Raw genomic sequence first — 21,991 nt, 5'->3', positions numbered from 1 at the left:
CTTTATGAAGTAAAGAAATTTTCACATACTTAAGAAATAATATTTCAGTGTCTCGTTTTGACGAGTGTATAAAAAATTCATGAATCACCGCGACTGTCATTTTCATATTCTGATGTTCATTTAACGATGCAAAAGACTTTCTATGTTCGTCGATTGCATGAAATTGCGTCATCGAATCAGTGAGAGTTTTAACGATGACTAATCTCAGGTGACACTGGCCCATTAATATCAAAGTTGCGTTAATACATCATTTCGATCCTAATTATTTTTCAATAAATTTACATGATCGTTATAGCAATCTTTAAAGTGCGTATTTCATAAACATCACTGATAATTATTACTTTATATAAATATTAATTACACATTATATCGCATATAACATTATCACGAAATTAATGACCAATAATAATATTAAAATTTTCATTCCGCTTTCAAAAGCTTGATATCGAATCAAGGGAAATTAATTCAGTGCGATAATTGATCTAAAATATTCAAATACATCTCCTAAATGTAATATCAATTTTACAAAACTTATTATTATATCCATTTGATGTATAATTATTCTCTTTACTAATGCCACGTATGTCGATGTCGTGTACGTTTTATTATTAAAATATTATCCTGGAAAAATTAAATTTCTTGCCATTTGTCAAAAGGAACACAAACCTTCTGGTAAATTTACGTGGTTCCGGCATCACTGTACGGTCCGTAATCCCGAACAACCTGAATAAATTGCAAAAGAAAGATAATACGAGTTGGTTTGGCCATTTTTGCATATTGAAATTTATACACGGCGCGGTAAACTTTATTCGAACGATATGTAAATGGCAATATGTTTCGTTTCTCTGGACTCTGCAGATAGATTTCGTTCTGGTCTCGTTTATTTCCTATTAAATGAATTTAATTCACGTTAGGTAACCGTATGACTGAAGTAATTTCATTGCTTCGGCATCGTTAACAAACACGAATTAATAATCGTTGCCGTTCTCTGTTACGTTCAGTCGATTTTAACCAAATAAAATAATACACAAATCGATGCATTATGTTCATGAAATAACGCGTCAAACGATAATAAAAACCTGACGTGATTTAATTCCAAGCAATTCTGTCCGTGTCTGACTACAACGATATTCTACTATCAATCCAGTTATATTTCGATTCATACTAAAAACACGTACATATTATTTATACGCAAATTTTCAAAAATTGCATCCTCGTGAAAACGCAGAACGTATTTTCAAAGGATTTTCATCCTCATTCGATTCACAAATAAATTTTATAAGTCTTATGAGTCATATTCCCGCTAATATTAAAAATTATTTGAAAATACCCAAGCTTCTTCCTCGTAGAAGCTGAAACGGTACTTTCGAAACGATTCCGTGAAACTGTAATTACATTTTCTAGTTCAGCTTACATTTTCCATTTATATTAAAAACGACTGTCTTCGGATATCTGAGAAATTTTCGAAAATTCAGTGTGTACTTCTAGAAGCGCAGGATGTGTTCAAAGTGTCGTTCAATTAAAGTATTATTTGGAAATTCGATAGCTTTGTACGATCCTTCATATGGTCGGAACACGTTTTCTCTATCCTTCGTACGGTAATGAATTTTTAATTTAGAGCCACGTATTTTTTTCTTTTTCTTTCCTTTTTTATTCTTCTTTGCGATATACAGCGACCAGGCTAACTTCGTATCCTCCTCGGCTAAAAACGAGCAGCCATTTAATCAACTTTCGCGATGCTCGTACGATTTTGCTTTGCCTTTCGAAATCGCGCCTCCTTTTACCTGGACCTGCCTGCACACGTATAAAACGTAATTCGTAATAAAAAAAGCAAATTGCACCGGAGAATTTCTGCCCTTTCGCGTGTACAAAGGGACACGGTCTCGTCCCCGTTCATTTTGCCAATATTCAATCGCTTTCTCGACTAATAAAATCGCTATTTCGCTTTTCCACCGGTTCCTTCGTTTTATTAGAGATATTGTAATGTAAGAAGATCAAAGAATACTCATTCCAACAGCAATTCGTTTTTTTCTGCGGTTGCTTTTGCGTAGTTTGATCTTTGCATCGGTGTATCTGATAAAATAATTCTGAAATAGTTGTTATATCGATGCAATAAGGATTGAAATTCCTGTCCGGTTTTTGTATTGTACTTTTCGATAAGTACGAAGTACAATATACTCGTTCTCTTTTTCCAAATTCTCTTCCTGCGTGAAGAACTCGTCACACAAATTTTTCATTTTGCAGAGAATATGAATATAGAAGCTAGAATCAGAAATTAGTATTTCCTGTATATCGAATATTTCAGTAAGAACTCAAACAATCGATTACACGAAATGTCGAAAGAGTATTCCTGCCACATTGAATGTTAAAGACAGAAAGAAGAAAAAGCCAAAGCATTAAATTTTTGAATTTTTCTCCCTGTTTAAAACAACATTCCAGTTTTTCATCGTGAAATTTCGCGATACTTCTCTACCTATTCGGGCTACTATAAGCAAGAACAGCAATTCTTCCTTCGTTTACTGGCTGAAGCTCGAGATTTCGCGTTTGATGCACGCGGAAATGCTTCCGCGTGGCCTAAAAGGGACAACTGGTGTCTATATAATCGGGATGAGAACGGTTTTACGGTAATCTCGGGGAAATGTGGACATTAAACGCCCTCTCGGCGAGAATGAAGAACGGTGGCTCATATACCGACGGGCAATAAAGAGTTAACACGGTAACCGCTAATGGAATAATGGACACTCCAAGCGTGCACACAACCCTGGACCATCGCCAAATACGTACTTTCCTTCCACTATAAACGCCCGGCTAACCTTTTTCGTTCCATCCCCTTTTCGTATAATTTCTAATTCCACTTGCACTCTTAGTTACACTGCAAATTTTCGTGTACGCGATGCTGAAAACTAGGATGTGATGTATTATGTTGGTTACTTAATTTAATGTTACGTAGTTTGTGAAATCCACAGGGTTTACTATGATTATTCGTACGATGACGTTGCTTGAGTTCAATTATAGAATTAATAACGATCGAGACACGAAACTTTTCATTCGTATAGTTTTCAAAACGTTCAAATGAATTGTTTGTTCGCCAGATGTTACCAACTGCGGATCCTGGTTGAAAAAGATGAAAGTTAAGCAAATTTGACTCCTCTTCTATACGTGGTTCGCTCGAACTCGCATACTTTCTTCGAATTATATAAACACCGAAAGTCCACAGCAAACGATAAACAGTGGCAAAATTGACAGAGTCGCGATTTTTATTCCTACTAGAAATCTTCGCTTCTGACATTTACACCGCTTTTCAGCTCTCTCGGATGTAAGTTATTTCAATCTTCCAGATGTAAATGAACCGCGTTTCTTTCAAGCTCGATACCATGCAAGTAGCGGTAACAAAAATTTCATTCCCGAAATATCTGTTTCCGTTCGAAAACTAATCCAAAATTCGCGTTTTCTGTTTTCCCCGATTTATCGCTGACTGCCATCTGAGACGATATAATGCCGGAGAATTAAAATAACGTTTCATCAAGTCGGACAGCCGAGCGTGGCTGATTCCACGGCAAACGTTTGCCTATCGCGAGAGTCCTGATTTTAAGCGGGGGATCAAGAGGCTTGTGTGCGGAGCAACGCGGAAATTCCAGTGAAAATGGGCATGCGTGAGAAATCACGTGCTGCAGGGCCGGGTCATGGGTCACGAGGCCATCGACAAGAAGTCTTTACGTTAATTTTGAGCTCCTTTGCCGACACGTACCGCCTTCGCTTCGGTCTCGAAAATTTCCACTTTCATGATTACGACTCTTTTAAGGAACGATGCACCCGGTTTTCGATTAGGCTGATACGACTGTGGTAAAACATGGCTTAGCTTAATTATTTCGAGTGGCGATTACGAATAGTTTGGTTTCGGAACGAAGCTTTTGATCGACTCAAACGAGCTACCGATCATGGTTTTATGTGGAGTTAGCAGGCTCACAGAAATTGGGCTTCAATGGAAAATTATACGCATGCGCTTCAAGTTGGAATGTGCTTTTGAATGCGGTGCTAATGTTTATTTGAAGGCAGAATGAAGGCAGAATTTTGTTGGAAGCCACGGATAATTATATGGTTTTATTTAGCCTTTCAAGCAAGTCCATTGTCTATATCATATTTTGTACAAAAATTTTTTTTAATTTTCTCATCAAAGGATTCGTCAAAGCCTCTCCTTTAACACCAGTCAGGTGATTCGAAATCAATTACAAAAAATTCCATAAACGTTGTCGATGATTATGAAAGTCGCCCAAGTGAAAAAGTCTTCCAAAGTGGTAGAAATCGAACCGTGGGCTTGACTTGATCGTTGCATCGTTAAAACACAGATAAATAGATAAAAAGAAATTTTATGGAAAAACGTCTCACGATTGTTTTCGAAAGAAATATAAAAAGCGTGGAGAGCGATGCTGTCGAATAGAACTGTGAACCACTCGGTTAAGAACGTAAGATTCTCCAGAAGAAACAGCTCGAACGGCCCGCACCCACTTAATTGCCAGCTCATACGATCCGCATAGCCTTGTTATAATATGTCGCTATTAACTGTTACCGAGGCGCCACGGTGCCAATAAGATGAACGGTCCATTGGGGAAGAATATTGTCTTACATCATCGATTTATTATTATTTTACCATTATAAGCTTTGAATAATAAAAATACTCCCGTGGCGTGCTGAGCGAAACGCGTGATTTCGGCGTGGCAGTCAAAGTGTCAAGCAGAATACAGTTTATGCGATGAACGCGAAGCTTTAAATATCACTTAGGCCACTTTCACAATTATCGGCACAAGTGTACAGAATTCTTCCACGCTTAGAAACAAGCTTTTACTCTGCCACAAAATTTTTGCAAAAGTCGCTCTCCTCTAAAATATCTGCAACTCAGTGATGAAAAAATGAACGAATGAAACGTGGATCGCGAAGAATATCTCCGAAATTCAGCAATCAATTACCTCCTGACGAGTTTACCATCCTTTTAAACGCAAACCCTCCTCCAAACCAATCCTAGTCTTGTAATAAAAAATTAGCGAATCAAACATCGATCATCAAAAACCCGTACGTCGAAAAACCTCTACAAATTCCGCAATCAACGCGCGCGCCTCTGAAATCTCATTTACACGGTAACGGTCAGAGGGAAATCCCATGGAACGAGGTGGGCAAACATTGTGCCGTAACGAGCGAAATTAGCGGCGAGCAGACGCCGGAAAGAGAGAAACGGCGACTTCGACTTGGAAAGTTTCGCCAAGGTGCGACGACTGCTTCACGAGAGGCGATGGAGAGCATCGTCGGGCTGTCTGCGGCCGCGACGATGACGACACGACGCGGTTAATCGAATCTTCACCCGCGGGACGATTCGAGCTCGATTTCACAGGCCGTCGACGCCAACCTCCTCCGAGAGACGACGCTAATGAATTTTCGTCGAATTAACGCCGCGCACCGTGGCGTGAACGCCGACTGGCAAAGGAGAGAACGTACACATCGCGATGAAACGTGCCTTCATGGACGAAATTTCGCCTATCAAAGGATGCACCTGCTACATTTATTGGATCAGTGTAATTAACGCCATTTCCAACCTCGCGATATCGGTGGAAATTGGGAAATCAAGCGTGAACATTTGCGTTTTACTTCAGAATGCGCTTTCAGATTGAACCGAATGGTAGTTGTTTACTGACGTTTGTTTCGATGATATTACTAAAGAATAAAGCGAGAATGTTTCATGAAAATAAATTCAAGCCACCGATGAACATTTTTAGCCTACGCGATTATTTCTTTGAACCACTCGCGCAGATAAATACAATCCCAAAAATATATCTATACGTGTAGTGTTTGAAATATCGAGTGTCCGAAAAGATCGGGACAAAACTTATACTGCGTCTTAATGAGATCAAGTAAATTTATGCTTTATCGAAGAGTCACAGTAGATTGCGGATATTTATCCAGTTTTGGGGAATTTAAGAATCCAAAAATCTACAGACTTTGTGTAATTATAGTTAGCATAGCTGTGATATTTAGCCACAAATCTCTGTTTAGATTCAATCTCATTAATTATTCGTAAATATATATAATTTCATAAACATCCATAGTCTAGTTATAAGCATTGAAAGATTCCAGGGAAATTCGTTCTTGGTTCGTGAAAATGAACAGAAGATCAACTTACTACTATTTCTACAGCAGCAGGAATATTCGAAAGAGTTCGACGAACGGAAGCCTGCATTCTTGCAGAAAAAAGAAATTTCGAACATTTGTTGTAACTGTCGAAACGATTATTAAAAACTTTAGAACGCTTATAACTCTTCAGTAAGGCGTTTTCGAGCATTTCATTTAGTTCGTATGAATATTAATTAGATACAAGTCTATTAAGTTTCGTACCATCTAGTAACACTTTCATGAGACTAACGAAATTTTTATCCTGTGCAAATGAAACGTATAAGAACCTCATAAGAAAACCTCATTCGAAGATAGGATACGTGCAAATACTTTTTCTAGACACTGTACATTTATGGCAAATAATGTAAATGGATCTACCAAAAGTATCGAACTTAAAACACATCAGCCACCAAACTCACCCCATGAAAGTTCCTAGCCCGTAAAACCTTCGTCCGTTTCTTAAAGCCTCAAACTCCAAGCACCCACTTTCAACCAACGATTCGCAATGGAATTGAAAAGCCTCGCCTCCCCACAGGCTTCTCACGGCGTTTCTTTTCCATCAGAGAGGTCGTCGCGGTAATTTCGCGAACGTGACGCCGCGCGGAGGAGGGAACGAACGAGATATTCGATGCGAAACAAAATTGTGTTCCATGGGAAGAATTTGATAGCGTCGACACCTGACGATCGGACGAAAAACACGAGGAATCGGGTAAGAATCGCGGTGGGACTGCTCGTCGTTGGCTCAACGTCAACCGTTTTGATTACTCGCGAGACAACCACGGTCCCAAACGTGATTCGAACGCGAAATCGAATTCGTCGAATTTACGACGGCTGTTTCGCTGTCGATCGTCGCTCGAATTTGCCTCGGCGATCGAAAAAAAAAACGCATTGCATTCGATACCATCGCGAAATTAAACATTCTGTTCGTTCCATTAACTTGATTCTATCTCGTGTACCTTTTAATGTTTTATTCTGTTCGAACACGTTCAAAAGTAACAAGAAAAATGTTAATCTAAAAGGAAACAAATGGATGCTGACTAAAATTGTCGTAAAATGTAATTTATATACTTGCATACTATATATATATTTTTCTTGCTAATACTTTCCATTTGTGGCTCAGCTAATACTAGGATCTTTGAATTTTACTTTTGATTCTACGCGTACTTAAGGAGAGGTTGAGAACCACTACGATCCACCTTATCGCGAATCTCTTTGTACAGAAAATTTTCAGAAATCTCGGATACACAACGGTAAACGAGAACGATAACGGCGTCAAGAAAACAAAGTAATTCTGATAACAGGGGGGGGAAAGCGAAGTAGAACAAGCGAAAGTCCGTAAGCCTCTTATCTACTTTACATCCGTTCCAGTAATGAACTTTCTCGAGGAATTATCGCAATAATTATCGTAATAATTAACGCAACAAAATATTATCAAAACGTCGTCGTCAAAGAAGAGTCTTCTATATTATTTCATACTAGTTTTACGCGTATTTTACAATCGAAAACTTCGCAAAAGAATTATTTCGTATTTACATTATTCTTTCCATCTACTGCATCATTCTATTAATTGACTCGGTCCAATATTCATTTTTCATTTTTCATTTTTCGTTTCATTTTTTTAAATCCACCGATACGAATATTAATTCAAGAATCCCGTCGTTGTAAAAACTGTTAGCTTTTCTGCCGCCGGATCGTAAGTATAAACAGATCAATAGGAATATGAATCAGCCCGTCCCTAATAAAACATCAAAGCATAATTCGAAAAAGAGGGAAGAACTTTTTGAAATGGCTTTACCCAGGCTATCTACAAAATTGACTCTGAATGCTGCTACGATTCTCCTAGTTACCAAAGCTCTACGGTAGATTGAATTAGATGAGAAAACGCAAGCAAAACTAACTGCAAGCCGGGAATAATTCTTTGAAATATTTATTATTCGACGTATCTTTGATAATAAAATCTAGCAAATAAAACCCGCCTGAAAAATAACGCGTCTGTCCACAGATCATTCCTCTACCTCCGAAAACTAATACCAATCTACGCCAGAATGCCAATAGAAACATTCAAAGCTTCGTTCTACTTAATAAGCCAAAAGTAAATGTCTCGTAACCAAAAAGAGACAGAAAAGAGATGAATCGAAGAGACAAGATAATTCAACGAAGCATCCACTCGAACTCGTCAAACGTACATGCGCGATGCTCTAGTTGGCGGAAGCAGTTCGCGAGAACTGTGCTGACTCGAGTTCCTAAACTGCACTCCAAGTCGCCAAATATTCCGCGACGTTCTTGCACTCAGCCGGCTTTGCCCTGCACTCGACTTCGGTCACTTTGCGGGCCGGAAACTGCGCGCGAATTCCGCGTAAACTCTCGCTTCCTCTCGTCGCTGCACGGGGTAAAACCGAATTCAACTCGTTGAAACTATGTCGAGTTTCTCTTTTCTACGTGCTCGCGCCGCGCGTTAAACTCGTATTACGTCACGTGTCTTCGTTGCGGCGACGAGCTCTCGTTTTAAGCGACGCAAGTCTTTGTCCCACCCTCTTCGTGTTCGTCGCTTTAATTCGCTCGCGTGTTTTTTCGAGAAGCGGACTCGAGACGAGTGGGCATTTGGTAATGCGCATACTGCGCGAGAACCATGAGTGTTCGTTGTGTTATCTTGAACGAGTTACGGTTGTTTGGATTGTCACGTCAGCGACAATGGTGAACAAAGAGAGAGGAACGAGAAACAAGGGGTGAGAATAGGGAAGCTTATACTTGGTTCGTGATACGCTCTGATAGCCGAGTAATTAACGTACCTTTTGGGTGTTTTTTGATTTCCGTTGATTGAAACGGTTTATAGATTATCGAGAATAGTATTATCGTAAGATTATCGAGAATAAAACGTAGTCATCATGGAGCGGATTTACCTTCACGATAAAGACGCTACAAGCGTCGCGCATCTAAACGCAATGGGAATACAAACTAGATTGCATCTTTATGCATTTTGCGGAAATTTGGAAATGCGGAAGAGCACGGAATGCGCGTAACACGCGAAAATGTATTACCTGTTGGGATACTTAGTAAGTGAAAGAAACCTCAACTTAGATTCCATTTCTTTTTGTTTTTTAGTAGTCTTCGCAATGGTAAAATATAAATTTGCATGAATATCCATCATCTAGCGACAACTTGTATATTTTTCTCCTTAATCCTTGCGATTTGCTTTATGATCTAAAAGAATTCCACTTCTGCTACCACATCGCAATTAATCCGTGCGCGAATCTTTGAACGACATCGTGACGAAGTATAATGAAAAGCGCGGATCAATTGCGAGTGTATTCCCGTCGCGTCCAACGAAACGACACGAGTATAAATCTGTGTCCAAGTTGGAGGAAAAGGAGACGTCCACGAGATACGACGAGCATAGACATGACAGACGTGGCATGGACCGTATCCCGCTGCTTCTGGATACGCTCTCCTCTGTTGCAGCTTCCGGCTGGATGCACGCGCGCGCATTGTTGCGCTGACGTGCCGCGAGCAAGAAAAACGGAGAAGAGCGGATAAAGCAGCCGTTTACAGAGACGAACGTGCACCGCACACGGCACACGGCATAATTTCATGTGGCGGTTGTCAGAGCTCGATATGAGAACACGCGCCGAGGACTAGGGTTACATCGATACTTGAATACGCATCGCACGTAACCGGGAACCATGTGGCTAATCGTGAAACGGCTGTGTTTTAGCCACGAGAGTTTTGGAATGGCCAATTAGAATGCTTCGTAAAGTTCACTATGTTCGGAGTTGATCTATGTTTCAAACGTATCGTTCGGGAAAAAAGAAAAAATTATTTGCATGAAAATCGCGTAAGGGAATATTGGTGGAAATTTGTATCGGAAATTGAGGATTTTTATCGGTGAAAGGAAAGAAACAAGTGACATTTTAAGCTGGTATCAAGCCGCTTCCATTTCCATAGGTAAAAGTCGTAGCATATGTTAAAACGACGTTCTCGACATCGATACAGGGACGATGTCGTGTAAACAAAAGTCTCATCGGGTTTATGCAGCTTATGTCGGCGAGGAAAAACTCTGAGAATATCCGATTCCCTGTTCCATGCGCATGCATCCGCCAGAGTAAACAGAATATTTCCGGAGCAACGTTACCGTACCAGCGATATACTGTAAAATATCTAAGATACTACGATCGAATCCACAACGAGAACAGCCGACGATTTAAAAAAGGAAATGTTCTCTTCCCTTCAAACGCTTGTCATAGAAATAAAAATAATTTATTCCTTTCATCTTCTGGATCTTTCGAGATTTGGAAATTTCTTGCGGAAAATGGTCTTTGAATATTCTCATCGCGAATATCGATCGAAATAAATGCAGACTAATAAATGATAAATATTATTGAAAGTAATTTATAATTCGAGTTACTCTTAATTTAAAAACCGTGAAAGACGAATTAAATCGACGTGAAACCTAAATTTTTTCATTGGACGATAGCAGTTCATTGAACAAGTATACGCAGAAAGACAAATATATTTCTTGCGAATTATTCGCACTCGTATTCAAAAATGAACAGGTAGAATAAAAAAAAAACAATTTAAGTGCGTTATCGATCGATTTTAATTATACGCGTGGTAAATATCCCTAATTGAAAATGATACAGATAATAGATTAACGAGTGCAAATAATTAATGCGGACTTTGCTTGCTATTAAAGCTCGTTGGTTATCGATGATAATAAAAAAATAACAAGAGAAGAATATTAATTAAAATTTCGGATCGATATTCTACCTTTTATTACAGTTGTTGCTTACGAAGTTTCTTTTTTATTCGCCCATTGTTCCATTACAATGACTTAGGTTGGTTCGATGCAAAGCAGTTCCTTTTATTTTGATTTTTTGTTGAATCCCGGAAGGATAATGGTGCAGGAGGTGGAGGAGGCAAAAATAGTGGAAACGAAACCAGCCCAAACGAGCAATATTCGTCTCACTAGGAGTTACACCTCGCTGGTTACATTGTACTATTCTACAGACTGCACTTTGCGCAGTAGTCTGGCCGTTCCATATGCCAGACAGACTCTCATAGCTATTTATGGAATGAAACAAAAAGGATGTCGGAGGATGCGACCTATAGAAATTCATTCCCATGAAAGAATGCTTTTCTGCTAATCAAGGATCATGCTGACGATGCGTACTAATTTTTGCTTTCCATTTCAAATTACTATTTTCACTGTCACGTCACATACTCTATTAATACGAATACCTATATAAATACCAAGCAATTTCATAAATTAACACGTAGACAGAAATAACATTTACAAAATGCTTTGGACCTCTGGTTAAAACTGGTATGGACAGCGCGAACGTCAAAAGATTTCCTTCGATTTTTCACGATTCAAAAATTGTATATCAAAATTCATATACAATTCTTTTCATCGTCCAATCTCGTGATTAAAACGTTTCGGATGGCTTAAAACGGTAAAAACGACTAAAGGTTAATAAACAAGAGTTTGTTCGTCAAAAGTGATCGGTCCAACTGAATTTCAAATCCGTACAATTGGAAAATAAATTTCACATCGGAAAATATGTAAACGGGAAATCAGCTCGTTAACAACTTCATGACACAATACAATTTTTGCAAACGAGTCACGTTGTCAACGAAACGGAGAAATATATTCACCAAATAAATTCAATAAATGTTTAATAAGCCAACGATCGTCGATGCTACAAAATTCACGGTTTTAAATACGGTTCGAGCAAGCAAAGAACAGTGTACCCATGAGTACCGGCTTCCTACTCCAAAAGAATTGTTCTGAAATTGCCCTGGGAATCGAAATCTCCGCAAACAATCGGAACCAAATTCCCCTCGGCATTCGTAGCAATTCATACCGACGTAATTATCCTGGAACGCGACACGATTCAATTTTCCGCTTAATTAACGCAAGCGTTAATACCCGAAAATCCAAGTTCCGCGATACTTTCGATCGTTCGGTTCGATTAAACTTTTCCAAAGCATGGGGTGAGTAGCGATTTATCGCGTTTCCCTCTCGTAAGACGTTATTATGCGAATGTTGAAGTTGAAACGTTATCCATCCTGCTTCCATGAAGCAAGTGAAAAAGAAACAAGCAACGAGAGCGAGCGAGCGAGTGAGCACGCGCGCGCGAGAGAGAGAGAAAGAAAGAGACAGAAAGAAGACGAACAAAATTTGCGTAGAAAAGAAAAAGAATGAAAACGAACTTGGTCTAGGCTGATCCGTTCTTTTTCCAAGCTGATTCGCGACTCACCCCCGTCGACGAATAGCTTGAGAGAGCCCTTGAAAACGACTGCAGGGCAAGTAAAGCGGAAGAGGCAATTAATTAATCCGGCGGAAAGTATGCCGAAGAAGTTTCAGCACGTCCCAGGCCCCTGTTTCCTTCGCGAAACAATGGAGATTGCAAGTGTACCCTCGAGTAAGTGAGAAAAAGCGAGAGAAGGATAGAGAAAAGGGTTAGGGAATACTCGACTCGATTCCCGGTAACGAAGCGCGCCAGTCCTCGTGGCCGTTCCTCCGCGTTGTCGGGCGTTGCATTTGCATAAAGTTGGGAAACTTTTCGAATAAACACGAGATACCAGAAACGGCACACGAACCGGGATCTGCAGTTGGCGCAACTTTTCTCCATTTCCGCCTGGTTGCAACGCGTCTCATCGACGTCGCCGCTTCGACGATTTCTACTGGGAAACTTTTTCGCAAAATTCGGTCAACGTTTCGGAAAAATATGTAACCTCGCGGAAATTTCCTGATCGCGACGAGTTGGACAGGGAGATGGTGGACAAGATTATGGTTCGTTTGGGGTTCGTAAGAAGTTTCCGGCTGCTTTGGCCAAGTTTTCTTGGATCCTCGTTACCAAAGAGACACTTTTGGGCTGCTACAGACTATTCGATGGAGGAAGTGCAGCAGCAGTATGGTTTTCGCAGATTGTTTTCGATAGTGTAGTTATATATAGAGCGTTTCTTTCAAGTGAAAAGAATGGAATGCTTCGTGCGAAACTAAAGCAAACGAGATACGTGATACGTACGTGATACGTACGTGATACGAGAAGGAGAAAGATCATTGTGTGCAATGGCAAACTTCCCTGCACGAGGAGCAGTGGAGAAGATTTCAAAATTAAGCTAATTTTTCAGGATGGTCTTCTACAGGGTGTTTCAAACCTCAACCGACCTTTACCAACTTGTTCGAGAGGACGTTTCGAGCAAATAATGTTACGTTCCCTATACATAGATTTATCTCCGTTTACGAGATACGGAAGGGAAAGTAGTATAAACACAAACAATCAGATTTGTTCAAGCCGCTTCATTTTTAACGATAATAATAATTATTATTCTAAACTATATTTCACACCGATTTATACTGGTATCCTGTACATATCCTTTCGTTCATAATATCATAATTCAACCGTTTCTGATTAGTTTCTGGCGAGAGTAACATCGTACTCCATAATTGAGAATAAACAAGGATCCATACTATTGATTTTAAGTACTCAGTTTTCGGCTGGCAACAAATTATTCATCTTATTGCTCTAATTCATAGATCGTTTTGTACCAAACGAAATGTACATAAATCACATCAAAAACCATTGGTAAAAGGTACATCTTCAGCCGTGAGAACCACGGTCGAATGCCTTCTCTTCTGCATAGCTGCACATCGGTCCGAGATATATGGCCAGCAGCGAAAGAATAATACGGCTGCCAATGTTAACTGATTCTATATGAGCCGGAGAATTTTCCTGGCCACGATAATGATGTTTCATGCGAGGAGAAACACGGCCCTTCCGGGAGCCATGCTACGTCCATGGGGGAACGATGCACTATTTAGATAAGCCAGACTGCAATCGGCTATGGTGACAGGGAAATAACGCGAACCAACACCGTGAACATCCATGGAGCAATTAACGTTATCTCGTTCTTTTCTTGTGATCTTCGTATTCAATTCATATTTTAGATTTCTACTCTTGTTCGTACGAGGCTCGTAATACCATATTTCTAATTATTTTTATTTCTCTATGATAATAGATTAATTTCTACGTAAGAAGGTATTGCACGACGTAAACGGCTATTAAGAAAATTGAATTACTTTTAGTAAAAACGAAGAAAGCTTTAATAGACTGATATCTCTGGTCGTTATTCAGACTGCGAGCAAATGAGCTTTCAACGTAATAACGTAGGAGGCTATTTAATCATTAACAAATATTTAACTATAGCCTTAAGACAACAGCAATTTCATCAGCCGGGGATTCTTCGTAAATGAAGCTATTAATGCTCCAAGTTACCGAACCTTGGAAACCTGAAGAAGAGACTGTTTTAGCTTTATGGAATTCCAAATCCAACAAACGGCTCAACAGTTAAACGAACTTAAGGAGAGTTAATGTTACACGAGGAATTCACAGTGCCCACAATTACAGTACAAATACAAGAAATATTACCTCTTCTTACATTTTCTTAAACTCTGGTAATTAAGAAACTTTACATTTCAGCAACTGGTTAATACAAATTCGAACGTTTCTTTACGGGATAAATTTGGAGAAGTTTGTTGGAAAAGATGCTATCTCTAAACTAAACGAATAACTGAAAAGGTAATTTTTATGTAGTTTAAAATACACTTTATGTAACACCGTACGCTAAAGCAGACCGACGAATTCATTACGGTAAACTAATGCGCTAAATTATGCCCCTATTACTTCACACAAACGTTCACAAAATAAATATGAAGTAGCTTAACTCCGCGAAACACGAGCTTCCGTAACAGTAACTCAGAAAACCTCCCAATTAACCATTTTCATTCTCCTAATTAAAAAGGACGAAGTAGAATTACGTGCGAGGTTACAGAAAGCCCGATTAAAATCTCGCACCCGTTTCAACCGACAAAGCTAAGCGAATAAACACGGTTGAGGATGCACGGAACATCCGAGTCCGAAAAAACAGGCGGAAAGTCACGTCACCCTCGTAACACGGCATCCCTTCTGTCCGTGCGCAAACCTTCGCGGAAATTTTCCTCTCGTTACAGAAAATTACGTTTACCGGTAAAAAGTTGCTTGGGCACGCTCGAAACCGTCAGCATTTGTTATTCGACATTTTAATGAAATACATGGCAAGAATTTAATTAACCCTTGGTCGGTAATGATGAAAGAAGGCGCACATACGGACTACTATGCGTTTAATCTTGTTGCAACGGCGGAGTCAACTCGTTCCTTTTTCTTTTTTCTTTTTCTTTTTCATATTTCTCGCGGTAACTCCTTTGTTTGTAACGTATCCGCGAGAACGCAACCGCGTAACGCTTCGCCACCTGTCCACGAGCCAGCTTTTTCAGGGTTGAAATACGCTCAGACTTTTTTTTTTTTTAATAATACGAGAATAATTCCATGCGAATTTAAATACAGGCTGTTTCTATACGACTGATATAAAGGAAATTATTCTATATAATAATAATCAGGAAGAGGCTAAAGTTTTCTTTCGATTCGAACTCTGTTTTCAGGGGGTAGCGCAGGAAATTGAGTTTGGAAATTCATCGAGCACGCGTGCACTTCGGTAACTATAGACTGTATAATGGTATTACTATTGGATACGAGGGTATTTTAAAGCAAACATAAGTAGAAAGTGTAGAGTAAAAGTTTTTCGTTTCGAGTCTCGTTTTCGAAAGAATCGAGTTTGGAAATGTATATATGTACTTTGTTAACTATAGATTGTATAACTGTACTACAACGAGACGTGAGAGCATTCTATGAACAAGTGCTCTACAAATAACCGCAGAATAAAAGTTTTGCTTTTGAGGATTCGTATCCGGAAAAAATCGAATCTATGACCGTTGATAGATTGTTCTGCTTCGAATCCAATTTTATCGAAACCGAGATCCTGATCGAAAAAAATTTTCTTTTATTACTACATATTATATTATCAATATTAATAATATAACGTAGCGTTGTGAAGAACGTTGTGCGTTATTCTGAAACGAGGCACTAGTAAAGAAATCAACACGAGTCGATGCTTCGTTAATTTCGAACGTATCACACACGGACACGCAAGTTACCGAATGTCGCATTGGTGATAGCACGTGTCGTCGACAAATACTAATATTCCGTATGGTGGGCGTTTCATGTACATATCACGGGAAACAACGACGAAACATACGACTGATTACGGGGACTATCGGAATGTACACACGAATGCACCGCAAGCGTTAAAGTGCAAATGATTACCAATGCACCAGTCAAGTTTATACAAATTCGAGTATTTAACTGTTGACAGTGGAACGATCGTGAAAATTTATCCAACTCAAGCCAGCAAACTACTAGAAATATCTCGACGGCCGCTATTTCTAACATTGAGCATGAAAATCACTCGAAGAAACGATACTCGTTGTCTCGTTCAATGTTTCGTTCTCCCGAAGACCTTTTAAAATATATTTTAACGTTGCGTTAACTTTGCAATTATTTATTAGATTATATTTTTCGTCAACATTTATACGATCATTTATCAAGTATTTAAATATGAATTTTATTATTCGGGATAATAATAAAATAATTTTATACAAGTTAAGATTGACATGAATCAGAAATTATATTTCTTTCCCAAACGAAACGACTCTTCAAATATTTATTATCGTTGTAATAAATTAAATTTAAATTAAATGTATCGCGCGAATCTCACGAAGTTTTCTATTTATCTCCTAGATAAATTTCCCAGGAAAGAAAGACCAAAATCAAGGATAAAAAGCAGGAAACGAAAGACGCTGAAAAGGACCGGAACGGTAACAAATCGGCAAACCCCGTTTATGGAAACAAGCGGGCAGAGGAAACTCGCAAAAAGTTGATAAAGATACGAGAAACGTAGCAAGAAGAAAACAGGGGATGGAAGCAGAAAGTAAAAGCATCACGTGGTGCGAAAGACGGACATATTCTCGAAAAAGTCGCGCGGATTTTTCTTGTTCCTTAAAGCCCGTCACTTTTGACCATGCTGAAATTAAACAGCGAAAATGTCGACGAGAAATGAAAACTGACGCTTACCGCGGAATATCGCGTTTAAATTCCTCTCTACGTACCAAGATTACTTTTGACAGAAACATCGAAACGTAAACCGGTCGAAATTGTCAAGCAAATCGAGTCAAGAATATAAAAAAGCTGTCAAGTTAGAGAGAATATTTAATCTTGCAAAAATATGTTGAAATACATGTGGAAATATTTCATGAAAAAGCGTTTCACATTCCTTTCAATTTCTTGAAAAGTTATCGAATACTTGTTCCATTGCAAAAATCAAAGTGGATAGATATTTCGCGTTCTTTTCAGTATAGAATACTTTTAAGAATATTATCAAATAACTCATAAAAAATTGTGTAATTAAAAAACGGGAAATTTCATAAGTAAAGTTCCACTTGCTTTTAAAAGTGCTCAACGATCTCGTCACTTTTTCGTACATACACTGAAAAATTCACGCCTGTTGCAATCACACTTTGGATAAAAAAGAAAGCTATCTTCGATAACTTTGTACACACTCTCGATCAATTGAAAGAACCATCGTGGCTATATATATATATATATATAGCCATCTATAATAATAGCCATCCTATTTCCAGCCTGAAACCAGCAAGCAAGCTTCGCTCGAACATTCTCATTGTCGCTGTTCGGCCATCAACAATTTCCCATCAAACCCGCATTTACACCTCCAATCTGAAAGGCAGGATCCTTTTTAATAGCCTGGGCTCTGGCTGTTCGAAGAAGAAAAACCCAATTTTGCCGATGAAGTCGGCCCATCCCCGGCCGCGATTCTCTTACCCTTTGTTCCCGACTGAATGGTAGGCTCGATATCAATTGAAACGTTCCAGAGGAAACGGCTCCATCGGCTCGACCAACAGAAAATTTTTAATGAAAGTCGCCTACCCGAAGGTAAGAACGGAGAGAAAAGGGAGAGAACGCGTGGAAACTTCTACGAGAAAGATAAAACCGGTGGATTCGTTGGAGAAAAGAAAAGTCGAAAAGAGGAAAAGAGGCAGAGTGGCGGTGGCAGAGGGAAAGCGAGCCAGGGTAATCTCTGACATCTTGTTACAGCTCGGCACAAGAAAGAGGAAGCCTCGGGGATGGAGGGGTGCCGAGACCTCTTCGTGGCTGCGTTCAATTAAAGCGTCACCTCGCGCAGGAAACTTTTATATGAATGGTTTTCATTACGTCGCGGACTTATTAAAGCCGTCTTCGCGCGGGCATTAATATCCCTCATCCAGACGAGTTTTGTTATCAGGCCACCCCTTCGTTCAACCGTCCGTGCTCCTTGCTGGGAGCCAGGACGATTCTATCAGCCGTGGAGCCAACGAGCACGATGGACATTACTCGACCCGGTCACGTGCGAATTAATGGACTGATTATTTGATTCATTGAAACGAGAGAAATGGTAAATGGTTTGGAAGTAAGCGGGTATCGATACTTTGCATTAAAACGATGCATCCAGACTTTGGTATTATTTGATGTAACGTAAGTGGAAGAAATTGTTAGCGATTAATCATGGAATAATTAACGGATCATTGATTTTTCCTTATTTTTCTATAGGTTCAACGAAAAAAGAAAAATATAAGAGCGTGTAAAATAAGAGCCTGGAAAATAGGAGAGAATTATAATTTTTTGCTATTTAAATTCACTCACCGATACTGCTTATAGAAATGCACACAGCGGTTGGTTGGTAAATCCTTACTTAAGTGAAAAGTATTGTCTCGTAAACTCCCACTGAACAACACCTTATCCTGGAATAGCAAAAAAATACAATTCGTTGTACTAATATAATACATTTGTTTACGCTTAACTAAGTAGAAAATCTATGATATCTATAAATTAACAGTATGGTATAAGGAAACATGTATAATAATATCAGTCATAAATCACGGGATATAATATAACACATTCGTGTAGCTATAACAGCCGACAGATGGATGTTGTCAGAAACGAACCGCTTAGATCCGAAAATAAAGCATCCTTATCCACACTCGTAGCGCGATAAAATCATAAAACGTCCAACGCTATTTCATTTCTAAGATTTAAACGGTCATAAATTATCATAGATAAAATATCTGCCGGCGTAACTCGCCTACGGAATACGCAGCAATATCCTGTAATCTTGCGTTCGCGAGCATGTACGTTTAATCTTGAATGGCGATCGTTTATGCTACGCACGAACACTTTACTACTTCCCCATTCCAATAACGATTCTCGACAAAAGAACTGCATAAATACAGAAAAATCGTTTCAGACACGTGAACAATTTTTCGTTTGAAAATCCCTAAACTGCCTAACGATATAACCAAATCGTTGGGTTCTATCCAAAGTCTACCGAAGCTTTTTCAATTCCTCGAATCTACAACGCTGTATCTGAAACTGTAGACTGTTAACCGTGCTACGTTGCTAATCGCCCGCGCTGCTGAAGGAACGTTAAACGCGTATACAAAGGAAAGAAAAAGTTTTTTGTTGTCCTACGAAATTTTTTTTTTCTGTGACTTATCGATGCTTATCGCCACATTTCGGAGAACCAATGTTCATCATTTTTATCAAGTTCCGTTTATACTACGAATCATTTTCTTAAAAGTTGACTGCAGCTTATGTTACGATAAAAGGACCTTGGAGTTGTCGACGCTGCACGAAACTACCTCCGCTTGGTGCGCGTGTACGTAAAACAAATTTCGTGTACGAAAACAGCGACAAGCTAGCAAACAAGCTAGGTACACTATTCCAGGCACTCTATTCGCCCTCGATTCCTTAAGGAAAGCTCTACGACGCAACCCAATTCATCCCCGAAAATAACACGCAGCAGCCACGTAGCCGACTAGCCTAGATCGCGAGAAAGCAGCCCTGTAAACGAAAGCACGACTTTTAACGTGGCGGATTAATTTTTAAGCGTATAAATAACTCTCTCACGGGGGAAAAGGGACTTTAGGTCGAGCGTGGCTGAACAATGGCGTCTGCTGCTCAGCTGCCGGAAAAGAGGCTTTTGAATCCAGCGTACGGATATTAAACGTCGTTGGACGACGAAGCCAGTGAAAACCCGAAACTCTGACCGAGCTTCGCGGTGTAACAACGTGAAAGCCATAGGACGAGGAGAAAGGGTGATGAGAGAAAGAGGATGTACGTACGTCTACGGGAATTATGATCGTACGGAAGTAATTCCGCCTAGCGGCGTGACCTTCTTGATTTCGCCCAGTTCTCCGCGTTTCTACAGTTTCTTCGCTCGTACAACGAAGAATGGAACAACCGAGTCTCATCCTTCGAGTACGACCAACGTAACGGCAGTTTCGCGTGGCATCGTGTACAATGCATGTGCATGAGCTCGCTTATATAATTTCACGCCGGTGCAAGCTGTTCGATCGCAGGAAAGGGGAGGAAATAGCAGCGACGAGGTGAATGTCGATGCGAGACGCGAGTTTTGAGTAATTGACCGAGATTCAGGATGATTACAGTATTGGCAGAGGACAGAGATACGACCAGAGGCCACATTCTCGATGAAGACACGACTTCCAGTCTCTTTCGCGTTCATACTTTCGTTACAACTAGATTATTACATATACATATACTTAATCTTACGTATTTTCTTTTAGTATTGGAATATATTCTTTTAACCTTCGAAATATATCGTTCAAACAACTATGCGAGGCTTTCGTCGGTAAAGCTTACAGCACGACGATCGCCTGGAAGGCTGTTTTTGACATGTTACGAACTTGGTATTTCCAAAATGTAATTTTGAGTCATATTGTAATAAATTATTGTAAAAAAGATAAGGTTGCCGAGGTTTCTGACCTGGAGGGATATGGCAACCTTCCTGGTAAACTGAACACCTTACGTTAGTTCAAGTAGTTCAAGTAGTCGAATGTTCGGCGATAAAAGTGGCATCAGAGATACTCGACTGGAAGGAAACGATCGCGGCGTCGTATTGGAGAGGCGAGCCCGTGTTCAGCGTCATAACAAGGCGGAAACGAGAACGGTTCTCCTTTCTCCATTGCGTTGCTAATGCACTAAAGCTCGCTGGGATGCAACGACGATGTACCGTGTTGGTGTAACGCAAGAAGTATGTAAATTAGCAGATAGAAGGCGAGCAATAAGTTAGAAAGTGAAGGTAAGTCGTGAACGCGAAATCACGTGTTTGGTTTTTGTTCTTCGCGCCGAGACGAAGAGAAATGCTAATTATAACGTGTCATGGCTTCTAATGACGATGTAAATTTCGCTCTTTACGAAGATCGCTCTACATTCGACCAAATGTAAATTATCAGTTCCTAAATCCCACTCTTTTTCGTAAATTTCATTACGCGTATTTATCCAGCATTTTTAAATAGAATTTTTGTTAGAGAAAAAAATTGATACGAACCTGAATAACGATAACAAATCTCTTTGTTCGCTTACTACGAAATAAAAAACTGTTGAACCTGTGAAAATTCTGTATGGAGTATCGAATGTATCAAAATTTGACCGAAAGAGAGAATAGTTTTGTTAGATACCAGTCCAATATTTGTTTCTTTGTACTATGTGTGAAATAAATTATTCAAGGAGACCGGAGTATAACTGTTGCAACCGAATTCACTCGATGTAAAAAATGTATCTGTAGAACCGATCAATCTACGTTGCATAAAATCTGATACCACGAAATTCTACACATTAGTAATTGTCTCCGAACAAATGAAATTGATACCTCAGCGACGTTTGCGCAATTAATGAAAACAGTAAAACAGACGTAAAATCTTTGATAATTAAAAATGAAAAGGCCACGATCTCTTAATTTAACCAGTTGATTCAAATGAAAATGCGTTCGAAATTTTAGACTACCATCGGTTTTCATTACTTCTTCTGCGAGTATTACGGAAACC

At 39.4% G+C, this 21,991-nt stretch overlaps 1 protein-coding gene across 5 annotated transcripts in view; it reads right to left on the bottom strand.

The window, feature by feature from the left end:
- Window positions 1-21,991, bottom strand: part of Pgant9 (polypeptide N-acetylgalactosaminyltransferase 9) — a 293,677-nt gene that overhangs the window by 97,707 nt on the left and 173,979 nt on the right. For all 5 annotated transcript variants that reach the window (XM_069124998.1, XM_069124997.1, XM_069124994.1 and 2 more), the window contains one exon: window positions 18,792-18,889. The gene's annotated coding sequence lies outside the window, so the exon portion shown is untranslated. The remainder of the gene's footprint in view (window positions 1-18,791; window positions 18,890-21,991) is intronic.

This window comes from Bombus flavifrons, chromosome 12 (assembly GCF_040668555.2).
Source record: "Bombus flavifrons isolate JBK064 chromosome 12, iyBomFlav1_principal, whole genome shotgun sequence".
NCBI classification, from domain to species: domain Eukaryota; kingdom Metazoa; phylum Arthropoda; class Insecta; order Hymenoptera; family Apidae; genus Bombus; species Bombus flavifrons.
The sequence above is the reverse complement of the archived record's forward strand: the minus strand, read 5'-3'. Positions and strand labels throughout refer to the sequence as shown.